The sequence below is a fragment of the Xiphophorus maculatus genome, chromosome 15 (genome assembly GCF_002775205.1).
Source record: "Xiphophorus maculatus strain JP 163 A chromosome 15, X_maculatus-5.0-male, whole genome shotgun sequence".
NCBI lineage: Eukaryota > Metazoa > Chordata > Actinopteri > Cyprinodontiformes > Poeciliidae > Xiphophorus > Xiphophorus maculatus.
In genome coordinates, this window is record NC_036457.1 from 10,676,170 (window position 1) to 10,691,230 (window position 15,061).

Sequence of the window (15,061 nt, forward strand, 5' to 3'; positions counted from 1 at the left end):
AGATCTTTAAGACTTGAAGCCTTTGGAGTACAGCCACCGTGGTTATAAACCACCTTCTGTAACAATTGTCCACAAAAGGAGACAAAACAGAAGGATCCTAATTGAACTTTTTAATGAGACAGCTATATTTGATAGATGTTAGGCATAATGCACAGCTGTAGCAATGACTATGCTTTCGGATAAGATGTTTTTCACCATAGTGGATATCTGCCATTTTATGCAAGCGGTCATCTCCAGATGGCTCAATGCCCAAACTCAGTTTGATTTGGCTTTGTTCAATGATGCATGTAAGCCACATTGACCCACCCGTGTGATCATCTGACCTTGCTTCCCACTTGCCTGTCTGTGCCATTGAATATACTCAAATACCTCGCCAGAAATAGAAAGTAGTTGTATTATATTCCATTAGCAGTGGATTTAGAACCAGGAGTCAAACGGAGATTTGTCCTGTAGGAATAGGGGTCTCTGTTGTTTTGATTTTTTGCAATTCATGAATAGCATACACTGTCTGGAACTGATACCTTTTTATATAAACTTTCCTGGCTATCAATGCCAGAACATTTTGAATGAAACGTAGATAAAGTTAATTTGTAGGAAAGTCCAAAAGATGAGCATTATTTTTCAGGAATAATGATATGTTATTAGATTTGACTTTGACAACTGCAAGTAGAGGTAGAAGGCTTCATAAATCATATAGGTTCTTACCTTATTCAGTACATACATTTTTAAAATTGTAGGCTGAGAACATGCTGATTTTCCTTTTCTTTTTAAAATTTTCTTTATTCAAGCTGAAACAGGTCTAGTTGCCAAACGAGTTTGAGAGAAACTAGTTTTTGTTCTCAAAGTTAATATAATATTAGAAATAGGGAGCAGTGATGCAGAAAACAATAGCTCAAGGTGAGTATTAGAAGTGAGGAACAGGATGGACTTAGAAGAAAGATCCAAGTGAGAGTGACGGTTGATGGATGGAGGAAGAAAATGTGTCGAGAGGCTTAGAGGGGCTCTATCTGCCTGCTGGCTCTCCCCATAGGAACAGCTGTCTCTCAGAGTGTGACAGACGCAGATTCACTGAGGTGGGAGAGATGGTCTGACAACTCCTTTGGTCTTTTCACAGTCCATTTTTTCTCACACACACTTTGTTATATATTCTGTAGTTGTGTCTTCCTTCAGTGGAAATACTTTTGTTCCTACCAAGGCAAGACATTTTGTACATCAGCAAAATATTTTAAAGCACTTATAAAAATGTCGTGAGGTAATGTTGTTTTTGTTGCCTTTTCCTTTCCCCTCTCCAAAGTGAAAAGTCTTTCAATAAGTGGTTTGATTTGATTAGTCCCATAGCTGTCTACTGGTAAGAGATGTTTTCAATTATCTTGCTTCTCTTTGCACCACAACTTATAGTTGTTTCAACCAGAAAACAGATTAAAGGTGGCTGGTAGAAGATAGTCTGTCAGCCTGATTTGTTCTCATTACAGGGACAAAGGAAAAGTTGTCCAAAAGCCATAGAGCCGTCATCAAGGTCAAGGCTGGGATTTCCAACTGTAGCAAAAGAAATCGTAACATTTCTTTTGAAATTATAACATTTATAGAAACATTGCTTAGAGAAGCAATGTTTTTTAATCATGCAATGCCTTACACCTTGTTCATTGTCAGATTTTTCAGAAAATGATCTTTAGTTTAATAAAAACTTAGACCTTCAATTAACACCAGCAAAAAATGCCAAAGCATAGCAAAGAGTAAAGAACCATGAAAAACTGAATAAAATCTGAATCATATAAGATGCTTTTTTGCCACAAGTGACAGGCAAAAGCCTAATACTTACTTCATCTTCAAAAAATATTCACTAAGGAGTTTTGTAAGTACTCTACATTTTTTGCTGTTCAAAGACTTCTTTAAAGAACTCCATGCTTCTTGCATCAGTAAAGCAATGTTACAGTCCAGGTCTTTCGTCTTTAATAGAGGTGGGCTGAATCCCTCACCTTCACATGCATGTCAAATGTGCCGTCTACATTTTTCAGCATGATGTAATGGTACATCATTCTTTACACTTTCTCCTGAAGCAGCTTCCACAAAGCTTAAACTTAGGTCAAAGTCAGTTCATGTTGCAAGGAAGCTACAGAAAATTATTTGGTGATGATACACTCCTGAACAACATTTTGTGACTGGAGAATAATTTTAATGTATTTGCATCCTGCGGCTCATGACAAGTTCAAATATTTGTTTGTGCATGCTTAATGCAAATGCTCACAGTAGGCTGGTGTAAACATTGCTCCAGGTGGGGAAGATGGCTTCATGAAGAGCATGCACTGTCTGGAATTCATACCTTTTTCTATAAACTTTCCCGGCTGTCAATGCCAGAATATTTTGAATGGAGTGTAGATCAAGTGAATATTTAGGAAAGTCCAAAAGGTGAGCATTATTTTTCAACCCTTGTCAGACGAGTGCCTGCCCACTGCAAGATATCATCAGCGGAAGTTTCATGTCCCTTTACGACTAGATCCATTGGTCCATTTTGGAAAATACTGCAGATTATGATGGAGTCTTCTTCACTGTGCTGCTTTGAATACATCTCCAGTGGGATTTCTTTTTTATGGTACCGGTGCTCTACTTTAGTACCATCCAAACAAAACAAAAAAAAAGTTTTCTAAACACAAACTTTCTAATCCAATTTACTTCCACTTTTCAGTGTCCCATATTTGCCATTTTTTTCCCCTCTCTTTTGTGACATTTGAAAATATTTTTATTTTCTATAGCTTCTTATCGCATATTTTCTTATAGCTGCTGGGCTCCAATCAGCATCTGTAAGGTGGTTAAGAGGGTTTAAAATGTGCCTGTGGATTAACAAACAGTCCACAAAATTATCTTAAAATGCTTTAGCGAATTAGTTTGGCGGTCTGCTACTCAAATTTCTTGCTCCGTAACCTCTAATGTTCATTAATTTTAATAGATTGCCTACCCTATTTGTCTGTGTTACTTCCTTCTGGTTTTGATTTCAAAGCTTTTCTTAAAACCTAGCCATGATCCATCAGCACAAAATGCATTTGCAAAATATTTTAATTTTTCAGTCTTAAGATTTTGACCGAGTATATTTTGGTGTCTTAGTTTCTTGTTTGCTTTAAAAGCTACATTTATAATACTGTAGAATCAATAAAAGTGACTGACATTGATTAAACCAAATTTTATTTTTTCACCTGTCACAGACAAACACAAGAAAACATCTTGCTGTGAACATTTATTTGAACATTTATTTGACTTACTAGGTCTTTACAGTAAGAAGGATTTAACCGTGAGCATAATGGCATCCAATAAGATAGGACAACAGCGAATACGTCAGCAATTAATTAACTTAAATGATAAAATATATATATACTATCTTTCCTTTCTTTTGCATAGACAGTGGTATTTATCAAACTGAATATGAGAGTTAATTGGCAATAATTTAACAAAAATGACGTGATTTTACACGTTGCTATGATTTAATATGTTTTGTTAAAAGATCAGTTTAGTTTTTGTTTTGCTGCATCCCACATTTACTTTGCTTTGTTTTGGATTGAAAGAAAGGAAAGTGTGGGGGTATTTTTAGTGTCATGATTGTCTGTACACCTTACAAGCACAGACACACGTGAAAACTCAAGCGTGTTTTCCCTCGATTCCCCCCAAATTATCTTGTTCATTAATTTTGACATAGCAGGAAATGAGCCTGTTCTTTGCCTGAGGCAACATTGAAATTAGAAGAACCGGAGTAATCCAGAGATTGGAAGGTTTTAACCACTAAGCTCATCTTTTCCTTACACCCAAAATATAAATAAATTGAATAAAAGGAATTGTGCCATTTCTGATTTATCTTCTACAAGGTTATCAGACAGCAAATTATTGTTCTCCAGTTGGTGTTAATGGTTTGTTTCCATTATTTCTTGTCCGGAGTGATAGGGGTCAGATCCAGATATAGTACAAGCATAATTCTATTTTAAGGATAGTTTTCTTCTTTTTTCCCTTCATCCACCTGTCATCATTTTACCTATTTGAAGTAAAGTATATCCCGACTCTGCTGTAAGGAGATGGATGTGGGGAAGTGGTCAGATTCTCCAGAGAGTCAGCAGCCGATTTGAAACACAAGGCGTTTGACTTGGGTGTCAGAGGATGTTCGCTAAGATGCTTGACTGTTGAACTGTTCACCCAGAGGCCTGTCTAAGCAGCAGTCAACTAGACACAAAGGAGCAGAGGGGGAGGAGGGGAGAAACCAAGAAGAAGAGGAGGTTAACAGCTGAGACAACCATGTATTGTACAGTATCCTGCCCTGTGGGAGGTCTATTGAGTGAAAGCACTCTGCACTTCAGTTGTCTGCAGTGCATCCCTGGGACCAGGATGAATGTTTGCCCTATGTTGCGTGTGTGCTAGCATAATTAACCTGTGTGGATTTTTTTGTGTTATTTTTAGTAGCTTCATTATTTCATATCAATAAAACTTGTCTCCATTAATTGAGTCATAACTCCGTTTTTGTCTTTTAACCATCTGTATATGGAAAAATGGCACAGAAGGGTAGCCTTATAACTGTAGTGCTTCCTGTGTTATTTTATTTTTATTCATTAATTTAAGACAATATACCAAGGTCAACATTGTAGTTCTGCTGTTTCATATTGTCTGCATATGGTTCTCTTTTAAAACAATAGTTTTTTGACAATGTTGCTAAACGAGCAAGCTGTGCACCAGCAAGGAATCTTCTTGATATTACCAGAAACAGCATTTAGTTTATTTTTATTTTGAAAAAGTAAAATTTTCACAATGAATTATAATTTTCAAACAGAGCAGAGTTACACTCTTATCCAAATGCAGCATTCCTGTGACTGAGTGCCACATAACACTATGCTGCAAAGAATGTTTTAGAGGCAGATAGAGATTTAGCAGATAGAAAGACCTCTTAAATGTGCTGCATAATTGATTTTTTGCAATGGTCGTAGAAAAGAGAGATCAACTTGAAGACATTTTCTGAGGTGAATTGAGCAAGTCAGCACAGCATGATGCCTCACATCCCCGCTATCACTTCTGCAAAGATAATCAATAATTAAGGCATGATGTGATGAGGGTAGGAATACCTCTAAAGTAACATAATACTTTACCCTTTTTACCTTTGCTAATGATTGAGACTGTATAGCTAACTCCCCTTGATAACATTGACGGTTTGACACTGAGGTACTATTATAGAGTGGCTTTTCAAGTTAAACAATCACAATTGTTGTTTTAATACATAAAAAATAATTTGGAGACAAGTCTTAACATGGTCTGTTGATTAGTTTTGATGCTGCCTAAATGCTTTTCACACACCCAGGAAGTTTAAATACGATTAAACCAGGCTGTTAGGTTAAAATAGTATTAGGTCTCCCATCTTCAGGACGGCTAGATAAAAGAATTGCATTTGGTTGTCGTAAATGATCAATATGGGATGTCTCTGAGACAACGTGCTTTGAAGCACTCAGACAGACTGGTGTGTCTGGAGGACTCGTTTGAGGAGCTGATGAAACAAATAGTCTTATCCCCACCATGATTGTGATGCTCTATATTTCCCAATAGGGTTTCTCCTTTTTTGTTGTGTCACTCTTCCCCCTTCTCTCTCCTGCTTGTCTCATATCTGTGATTGAATGTAGGTTACATCACTTTTCAGGACTTTCTCAGACAGTTTCTTCTCTACAAAATAAACATTTTACTTAGTATCTAGTGGAATGTGTGAGTTGTGATGGTACATAAGTTCTCTCATCTCCATTAGAAGTTGTATTTTTGTTTTTGTTTTGAGGGAATAATATTTAGCTTTGAATTTTTAAAGATGCACATGTGTATGTCACTGAAAAGTCAATGCTGAGCAACAAGCCAAACTAAGCAAGTGGTCTGAGTGGATGCATTATTTATGACTCACAAGATCTTTTGAAATCCTTCTTTCAAAACAAGACCTTGGAGGGTTTTGTAGAAACCCAAAGATGGAAAAAAAGAAGAAACATGTACAAAAATCTGCTGTTTATGTAAGAAACAAATTGGTCAGGTTATAAAGGCACACCGTGTTGTTATGACCATTTCAAGCAAAGTAGTAGTTTAGCTACTTTGTGTGTTGTTGCATATAAGAAAAACCTCATATTTCCCAAAAAACAACTTAGAAAACAACAAATCAAAACTATTCTTCGTCGCAACTAGTCTCATATTCCCTTTTTTCTCTTCTTATCATATCTTTTCCTGCAAGATAGTCCCAGAGCTGCTCATTAGAAATTGCCTTTCATCCCACTGGCATAGAAGCCCTCTGAACCCATCTTCTACCATGTTCTTAAAGCAGACCTACGCTTCGATAACCATCCCTCAAGAGACAGGGGGATAGGACGTTAAAGCCACTCACAGAAGCACCTGTAGTTGTACCAAAAAAGGGAAGAAAAAAAAAACTCAGTCACATAAAATAATAAGACAGTGGGACAATGGTGCAGCCAGATCAATTTGGGAATCAATACTACATGGAGTGGCCTTTATGGGAGGACAGCTGAGCATTTTAGGAAATGTACCTTTAGCTTTTGTTTGTATTTACTGTATCTTGTCTTATCTCCTCTCTTGTCTTGTTTATATTTGTCTTCTACTCACTTACACGTGACTTTTAAACTTATTGTTTAATGTTGTTCTTTTGAAAGAAAACCAAAAGGAAATTTCAGAGAATTTGCTTGATGCACATTTCGTTGTGGTAAATACTAAATGTTCATTTTATTTAGTTCAAAAAGTTTAGTTAATTTTCACATATCACTGGTTGTTTGAAATGTGTTGCCTTATCTCGTTTTCACGATTTCCTGCCTAAATTCTTTCAAAGAGCAAAGATAAAAGAATAACTGTTCTTGCTTTTTTCCAAAGCAAAACTTGATCTTTTTATATTGGTCTAATTAAGATGTATTCAGTCAGAATAATACATTTTGATGTTTTTGAAGTGGTTTGTAGTCAGTCTTGTTTGGATTTTAAAAGAATTTAGCAGAAGTCTTTTCCAAATCTTTTTGATAGAGGAGCTGCAACTTCTGTCTTTAAAATACTTTAAAATAAATACATTTAATTACTTTTTTAAAATGTCTTTTTTGGCAGTTGATTAAGTAACAGAATCAAACCAACACTCAGCATCTTAAACATTTCTTGCAACACTACATGTGTTCCTCCTATTTACCTCTCTTTCCATGCTGTTGTTTCCTTTTTAGATGAGGCCTACAAATGGCAATCACAGCAAATGTCACCATTGTCATTTGCATATAAATTGCATCTTTTATTTATTGAAAGACAATTTTTAACCTTAACCCCAACTCTGAAGTGTAAGTCTGTTACTTTTTACCCCTTCTTTATAATGCCTGTCAATGTATAGCTAAATTTATTTCAACACAAAATTGTGCCAGACTAAACCTGAGCATGACATAAAGAGGATATCTTTCTTGATAGTTTGGCACATTATTTCCTCACTATTTATTGATGATGGTTTCTCAGTGTATATACTTGCTTATATACTTGTATTTACTTGTCCTGTTCCAAAAAGGTATTTTGTGTTCTTGCAATACTAGCTCATGTTCTCAACACCGTCCATTTTCCCTTAAAGATGTAGAATGCATTAATATATTTCCTTAATCCGCTTTGAAGAGATGAGGATTTTGCACACAGTAGCTCTGTGCATTTGTATGTTGGCTTTGATTTTGTCTCAATTTTTTTCATATAGGATATGTTGCTTGAAATTAGGTTCTGTTTTTCTTGCTTATTTACTTTTTTTAATTACATGTTTTATAGCCATTGCTTTACTTTTTATGAAGCATATTTGAAGGGAGACCAGGAAATTACAGATAAAATATGAGCTTGTATTTAGTGGCTGATTTTTGAATTGATTGTAAAAGCTGATTTAGTGGGATGGTGTTATGTATTTTCCAGCCACCTAGTGCCATTTGTAGCACAATCAAGTAACATTGTTATCTTCAGTTGTTATAAAAATGCTTTATATATCAAACATAACTTTAAAGAAATAGTGGACAGTGGATAACGGATGGTGAGTGCTGGTGACTGTCCCCAGCAGTCATTAGTTGTCCAGCAGGGTACAGCCTGGAAAGGTCACCAGGCCATCACATGGAAACACAGAACCACATGAGACAAACAATCATGCTTGCACACGCTCACACGTTAGGGCAATTTAGAGAGACCACTTGCCCTAACACTCTTGTTTTTGAACAGCGGGAGGAACCAGGAGTACCCAGATAAAATCTACACATGCACAGGGAGAACATTCAAGCTCCATGCAGAGACCTAAAGCCAGGATTTGAACCCAGGACCTTCTTGCTGCTACCACTGTGTAGTCCGTCAAAAAAGATGAATGGTGAAATATCCTAGTCTCCCATTTGACAAATGTTAGATTCTTCCACTGTCAGCAATCACAGAATCACAAAAAATGTTTGAAAGGTTTACTGAAACTGTTGTGCAGTGAGCACAACAGTTTTAAGGTGAGTCACTGAGGAGGAGAGCTAAGTGGGAATTGTTTGAGATTAGACAACAATGACTCGATGCAACCTGCTGGGTTTCCTTAGATGGAATTTTTAAAAACTACTTTGAATAACTAACTGAGCTCAATGTGCTGTTTGACTAACTAAGATTAGTTGGAATAATGAATTGAAATTATTTTTTGTAGTGTGCCTCTAAACATTTGTTGTGAAATGATGCTATATAAATAAACTGAATTGAATTGAAGTGAGGGATTATGTTGTGTAATGGATAGAGAGAGGTTCATACTGTTGAAGTCAGCAAGTCTTATTCATAGAGTATGGGAATGACAGGTGGGGTGAATGGGAGCTGGGTTATCGTTTCCTCCGTTGTCTCTTCCCAGAGTTGAAGGTTGCAGGTCAGAGGACTGTCAGAAGATCAACAGGCAGGTGACTGAGTAATGCGCTGTTGAATATATCCAAGGGTTTATAACAGGAGGGCAACTGGAGGAGAAATGAGATTTGTGGGGAGAGTCTTGAAGGAATTTCTCAAATAATCAAGAGGAATGAAAGGCAAAGCAGAGGAAGCCAAGAACGAAGCAGGAGTGTGGGAACTGGCTTCGAGGAAAAGACAGCAAGACAAGAGCCAGAAATTTGAAGAGAACCACATTTCCATGACAGTAGCCTTGGATGCCATGTATGAGAGCAAAGTAACCTGGTGTCTGCCGCAGGGAGTCTGCTCCCCTTTATGCTTCTCCTGATTAGGCTTTCTTTCTTCACCCAATGAAAGCAGTGAGATATTATTTTTATTATATTACTTAATCACTACAGTGACAATTTTTAAGACAGTTAAATCACAACCAGCAAATTGCATCAATACAAATTTGCCTAATAATAAGACACCTAAGAATAGAGTTAGTATTTATTCATTTACCATTTCTAGATACTGCCTAACTGAGTTAGGAACTTATACTCCTACATGTTTAATATTCTGTCTTGTTTCTTGGATACATTGATGCATAAAGACACAGTGAAAATAATTTACTCCAGCGACTTCCTTAGGATGTTTTTTTTTTAAAACCTTCATCAGCCCATGATGAAATAAGAAACCACATGACCTTATACAGCAGTGTATACTGTGACCTCGACAACTTCATACAAGATGATGTCCTTTCTAACAACATCTCAGAACAAAAACTGAAGATCATAAACTTTGCTGTGTGAAACATACTGTCCATATGGCTTTAGTGGGAAACATACAAAAAAATTGAATAAGTGAATTTTGTTTAAAAAAAAATCCAGGATGTACTGCTCAAATATGAGTAAACCCGTTGCTTCTTATTTCATAATAAACTAAAAATGTTCTCAGTGTACCTTTACAAATGAGTGGGTCATCCAACTCATTTGTTGGCACGGTATTAGATATTATTGATTTGTCATGGGTAATCATTCAGTTTATGATGGAATCATCATCCACAGCCATCACTGTACCTTATAATGACTGGTGGAATTTCATGCTTTCCATCTAAATGGATGACACTGCAGAGATAAATACGGAAACAAAAGTCGGTGTTCGATAACCCATTTACTTTTGCCTCATTTTTCACTTCCTTGCTCATGTGTCATCACTGCGGTTTGTATGGTAAAAAGGAAAGATGCTGTGATTTGTTGGGGTTGTTCAAATTATGTACATTTTCAACATTCGTGATATGCTGTACTTTTTGTTCCATCAGTTTATACTTCCACTACTAAATCTGTGGACCTGGAGAATAGACATAATGCTTGGAGCCTTATTCATGAATTTTAAATTTTAACAAACCTGGGCTTGGAGCCATCTTTCATCATCTTCCCATCCATTTGAGATCTGATTTATTGTAGCGGGATTTATGTGGCAGCTGTGGCTAATAGCTCTTTTGTCTTCTGCTCTCCTGTGGTACAGACTCCAGGAAAGGGTAGACCTGCAACTTTGAAAGAAATCCTTTTGCCCAATCCCCACTACCCTTTTTAGACCATTTTTAAAGAATATTGAATATATTCTATTATTAAAATCCATGTTGTCTGCAATCTAATGAGGGCTCTGCCATCAAAAAAGAGTTAATTATGTTAAACTGTTCTGTGTAGAGTTGGAAAAAATGTTTTTCATCCCTTTTGGGCTGTCAATCATTTTTGATGAGTTACTTGTTAGATTTATAAGTTCTTCATATACTGTATCTGCATAATGATTAATTCACTTTCAGTCACCTTATTCTAATTAAGAAAAGAAAAGAAGGTTATATGCCGGTGAAAATAGCTAATCTTTATTAATTAGGCTTGCTGCATCACTGCATTGCTGAAGGGACTGTAATAAGACATTCTTTAAAGTCAGACAGGGATTAATTTATCACTAACTGGAATCCTTCCTTGTAGCCTGCCAGTCTCCCAAACATAAAGAGATGCAGTGTCTTACATTTTCCAGGGTTTTAATACAATTCATCCACATTCAAGCAATCCCTGGGTGATATCCTGAAATCTGAGGTCAGAAAATTCTGAGATTAAACCCAACTCCTCCGGGTGCCATTATGCGCCAAGGTTGGCTGTGGATCATGAGGTGATGTCGGTCACTGAAATTTATCTCTAATCGATAACTGTCAGAGATCGTCATGCTTGTTTCCAGCCAGACCTTGACCTCTCAAGATGATTGTATCTGCAAATAAAGTCAGCTGTGGAGACCAGAGGGGTCAGATTTGAGTGTCATTCCCAATTTATCACATAAGGACACTATAGACCAAACACTGCACTTGCATTTTGTCCTGTTTGCACATTAGTGGCAACAAAAGACTTTGTGTTTGGATAAAAATTTAGATCTTTATTCTACCACATCACTTTCACATTAGGTAGATTATGTGTGTGAGTACTTCTTCATCAAGGATACATTAATTGGCTTCAATATAGCCAAACGTGATATGGTAGAGATTTCAAATGTTTCTGGCTTAAACATTCTGGCTTAAAATGCAACAATTTGGCTGGGACTGAGCATACATTGCACTCCTATTTCATCAGCACAACTAAAGCTCAAATCTTTTCCAGCAGCTGTACAATGACTTATTTTTAATATTCTTCGTTGTTTTGCACGTAAGGCTGTGCAAAAGTCATCATCCCTCATGTAATTTGCTCTCAAGCAGTCAAGCTTCCATTTCAGAAAGTTCTTGTTGAATATTTCTTTTTTTGTAATTTTCAATCAAATAATTGGCCACATCAAACCACTGCCTAAGTGTAGACAATGCTAGACTGTGAACAAAATGCAGGTACACTTTGATAAACTCTGAAAGGTTACTTTATTTCAAAAATTCAATACAAAGTGAATTACCACAGTGATAGTTTGTGGGTAAGATTGCATTCTATTCTAAAGTCGACGTACCAGAGTCTACAGTAGGAGCAGTAAGGCACAAAATCCAAGTTCCTTGATGTTCATTGTGAAGTTTCCATAGTCAGTGATGTTTTGGTGAGCCATATAACATGTTGGCCCACTGTGTGTACTGATTTCCCATAACCTCATAGAGTGTTGGGATTATTCCCAAATATGACCAACAGATGTATAAACGCAGCAGAGCTTAAGGCTGCTATTATAGCTGGGGTTACTTAGAGCTTGAGCAAAGTTACAGGCTAATCTCCTCTATACCACACCATATATATATAAACTTAATTTTAAATGTGCAGTCACATGGTTGCCCATGTTTGACTAGAATTGAAGCTGATTATGGGGACATGTTTGTCCCCTTTGAGGCACCAACATTATCTTAGATTCACCTTTCTCACTGCAAACCCAGCTCTTATTAAAGTAAGACCCAAGGCAATAACCAGAGTCACACTGCCTGATTATTTTCTTTCATAAAGCCTTATTTCACACAATAGAGGCTTAATGTCATAAAGGAGCAAACTCATGTTTTGCATTGCATGTTGTGTGGTGTGATGGGATTTGGCTTATTTTTCCATGAGACGCATAATGTTTCAAGACAGTCTGACCCATTTGTAGAAAATTATTCTATTACCTGTTGTGAAAGAGGTTTCTTTTTCTGCATGCCAAAAAATGTTTCTAGCTCATTAGCTTGTGTTGTGAGGATTTGATTTTTTTATATATTTTTTGCACAAAACATAATTAATTTTAACTGCTCATTTGCAACAACAGCAATTTTAATTAGCAGTGCTTTATTGCCGTGGGTATCTTCACTTGCTCGCCTTTCATTTCACTCTCTGCAACTATAAATGTGTAGCCCGGATTTACAATCAAGAGAATAAAACGGGATGCCAAAAAAAATAACAATTCTAAAACTCAGCAACCATTTTTTTTAGCCTTTTTCATTTTTCTTGCTTCAAATTTTCTTCAGTTTTAATAACACCACAGTCCACATTCAAGAAGGTGATGTTTTCAAAAGGGGATTGCACGTCCTCCTCTTGCTTTACTCCACTCACAGAAATCACCTCAGGTGTCTGAGATCTGTCCATCTCAAGTGAAGTGAAGCCCCAGAAGAACTTAAGAGGTTACTCCAGCAGCAGGTCAAAGACGTGTTTGATTGATGGTATCATTTTTAACACTTGAGTGAAAATGATAACACAGACGACTGACATGTTTCTTTTGCTAACATTGGCAGGTGCAGCTGACAAATTCTTCCTCCATGTGAGATTTGGAGATATTTAGATGGATTGTGTGGTTCCAGAAGTGGACATGGCTTCCTTGTTTCACCTCTGCACCCTAAAGACTCTAGCCCTACCAGTTGTTTTTAATTGCATGAGTGTATGAAGTTTGGCTTTTTCTCACCTGATTTAAACCAGAACAGCGTTTTAAAGTTGCCCAGTCCTAGAGAGGCTACAATATATGTTTACTGTTCCTCAACAAAGAAAAAGATAATATTTGCGTTGATTGCATTCAATTTCGTCCAAACTGGATATTACTTAAAAATGTGGTGCAACAAATTTATAGTTTTGAGTAAAGTTCAGACATCAACAGTAGAACCATAGAAAACCACTTAGAAATATCTAAAACTTAAATAACATTACATAATGTGATAGCTGATATAGACCTATGTACAAAGCACCACAAGAAATACAAACAAGAGGTGATAAAATAAGTAGCCATTCTAGCAATAACAAATGGAAAAAGTTAGATTTTTAAAGCAGCTGTACAACTAATTTCTCAGAGCCTAGAGACAAGCAATGGAACCAGAAGCATCCACTCAATTGAGGGGATCAGATTCCAAATACACCTGAAAGTTGTCTATAAGAAAATGGGTTAAACCAAACAATCCAGTCAGTGTAAGATTATTTGTGTAATTTACAAATTCATCTACACCGGAATATGGTATACAAATTTGAACACTACCGATAGTTTAGCTCAAATGGTTACTGTAAAGAGGAGAAATAATTCCATACCAAAAAGGAAAACCCTTCATTTGGTTTAACCCAGTGATGCAACTGATGACATCACAAACAGGAAGTGCTGGGCCGGCCTCCTCCAATACACATGTCCTAAATGTAGGATCCAGGTTAAAGGACAAACTATGGTGAGTCTGTTCAAAGAATCATTAACTGAAATAATTTCTGAGAAATGTTTCTTTATATTAAAAGGAAACTTCCAATTTATTAATGATTCAATAGTGTTTGCTATAATCAAACCCAAAAAACATATGTTGGATGTAAGCTGCAACATAATGCAACCACAAACAAACTTCGTATAGTGTGTGAAACAAAATTATAATAGGAATGTTAAACCAAAGCATTCTCAATAACTTTAAAATAAGATGGAATAAATAGATCCTGGAGTCATGAAAAGTATGGAATATTTTGTCTCTATGCCTGAAAATTATGGAATAATGATTTTCTTTATTATTAAAATATAGAATTGTTCAAATGTCTAAGAACTACTCTCTAAGAACTAGAGAGTAGGAGATATTCAATAGTCCTATTACGGTAATTTTATTTGACTATTATTTAGTTCCCTTCATTGTCCTTTATTTGCTGTTTTGTGCTTTATTTTGCTTAGCATTTATCTAAGTTGTAAAGCACTAATTTGGTCATGTTTCATTGTCGTTAGATGTACTACACAAATAAAACCTTAATTGGTATAGAATATTCAGTGCGAATTAATTCCGAAGTGATTCCAATCCTTTTTCTGGGCTAAATAAATGTGAGCTAGAGGAATTGTGGTTTTTGCAGTCCTTAAATTATGAAGAAGAAAACAAATCAAAGAGAATTGGCTGTGAAAAAAAATTAATTCTTAGACAGTGAAAAAAACAACAGTATAACATGTTAAAATATTAATATCTTGTCTGACTTCATTTAAATAAGATTGAAAACCAGTTTATATGTTTCACTGTATGAATTTCAGGATGAGAGACAATATTTTTTTCAAATTTTTTATTGAACTGCCAGCAGAGGACTAAGAATATCTATCTTATCCTGGAAGAAAAGCAACCCCTGAAAGCTTTGCCTGAGATATCACAGTTTTGACCTCCATACTGCTTCTACACTTAGGTGGACAAAAGTCATTCTCTGGTTCAAAGGATTTTAAAATTGAGGTCTGGAATGACTCACCCTTGACACCTGAAGCCAGAGAAACTCTAAAAATCCACCCA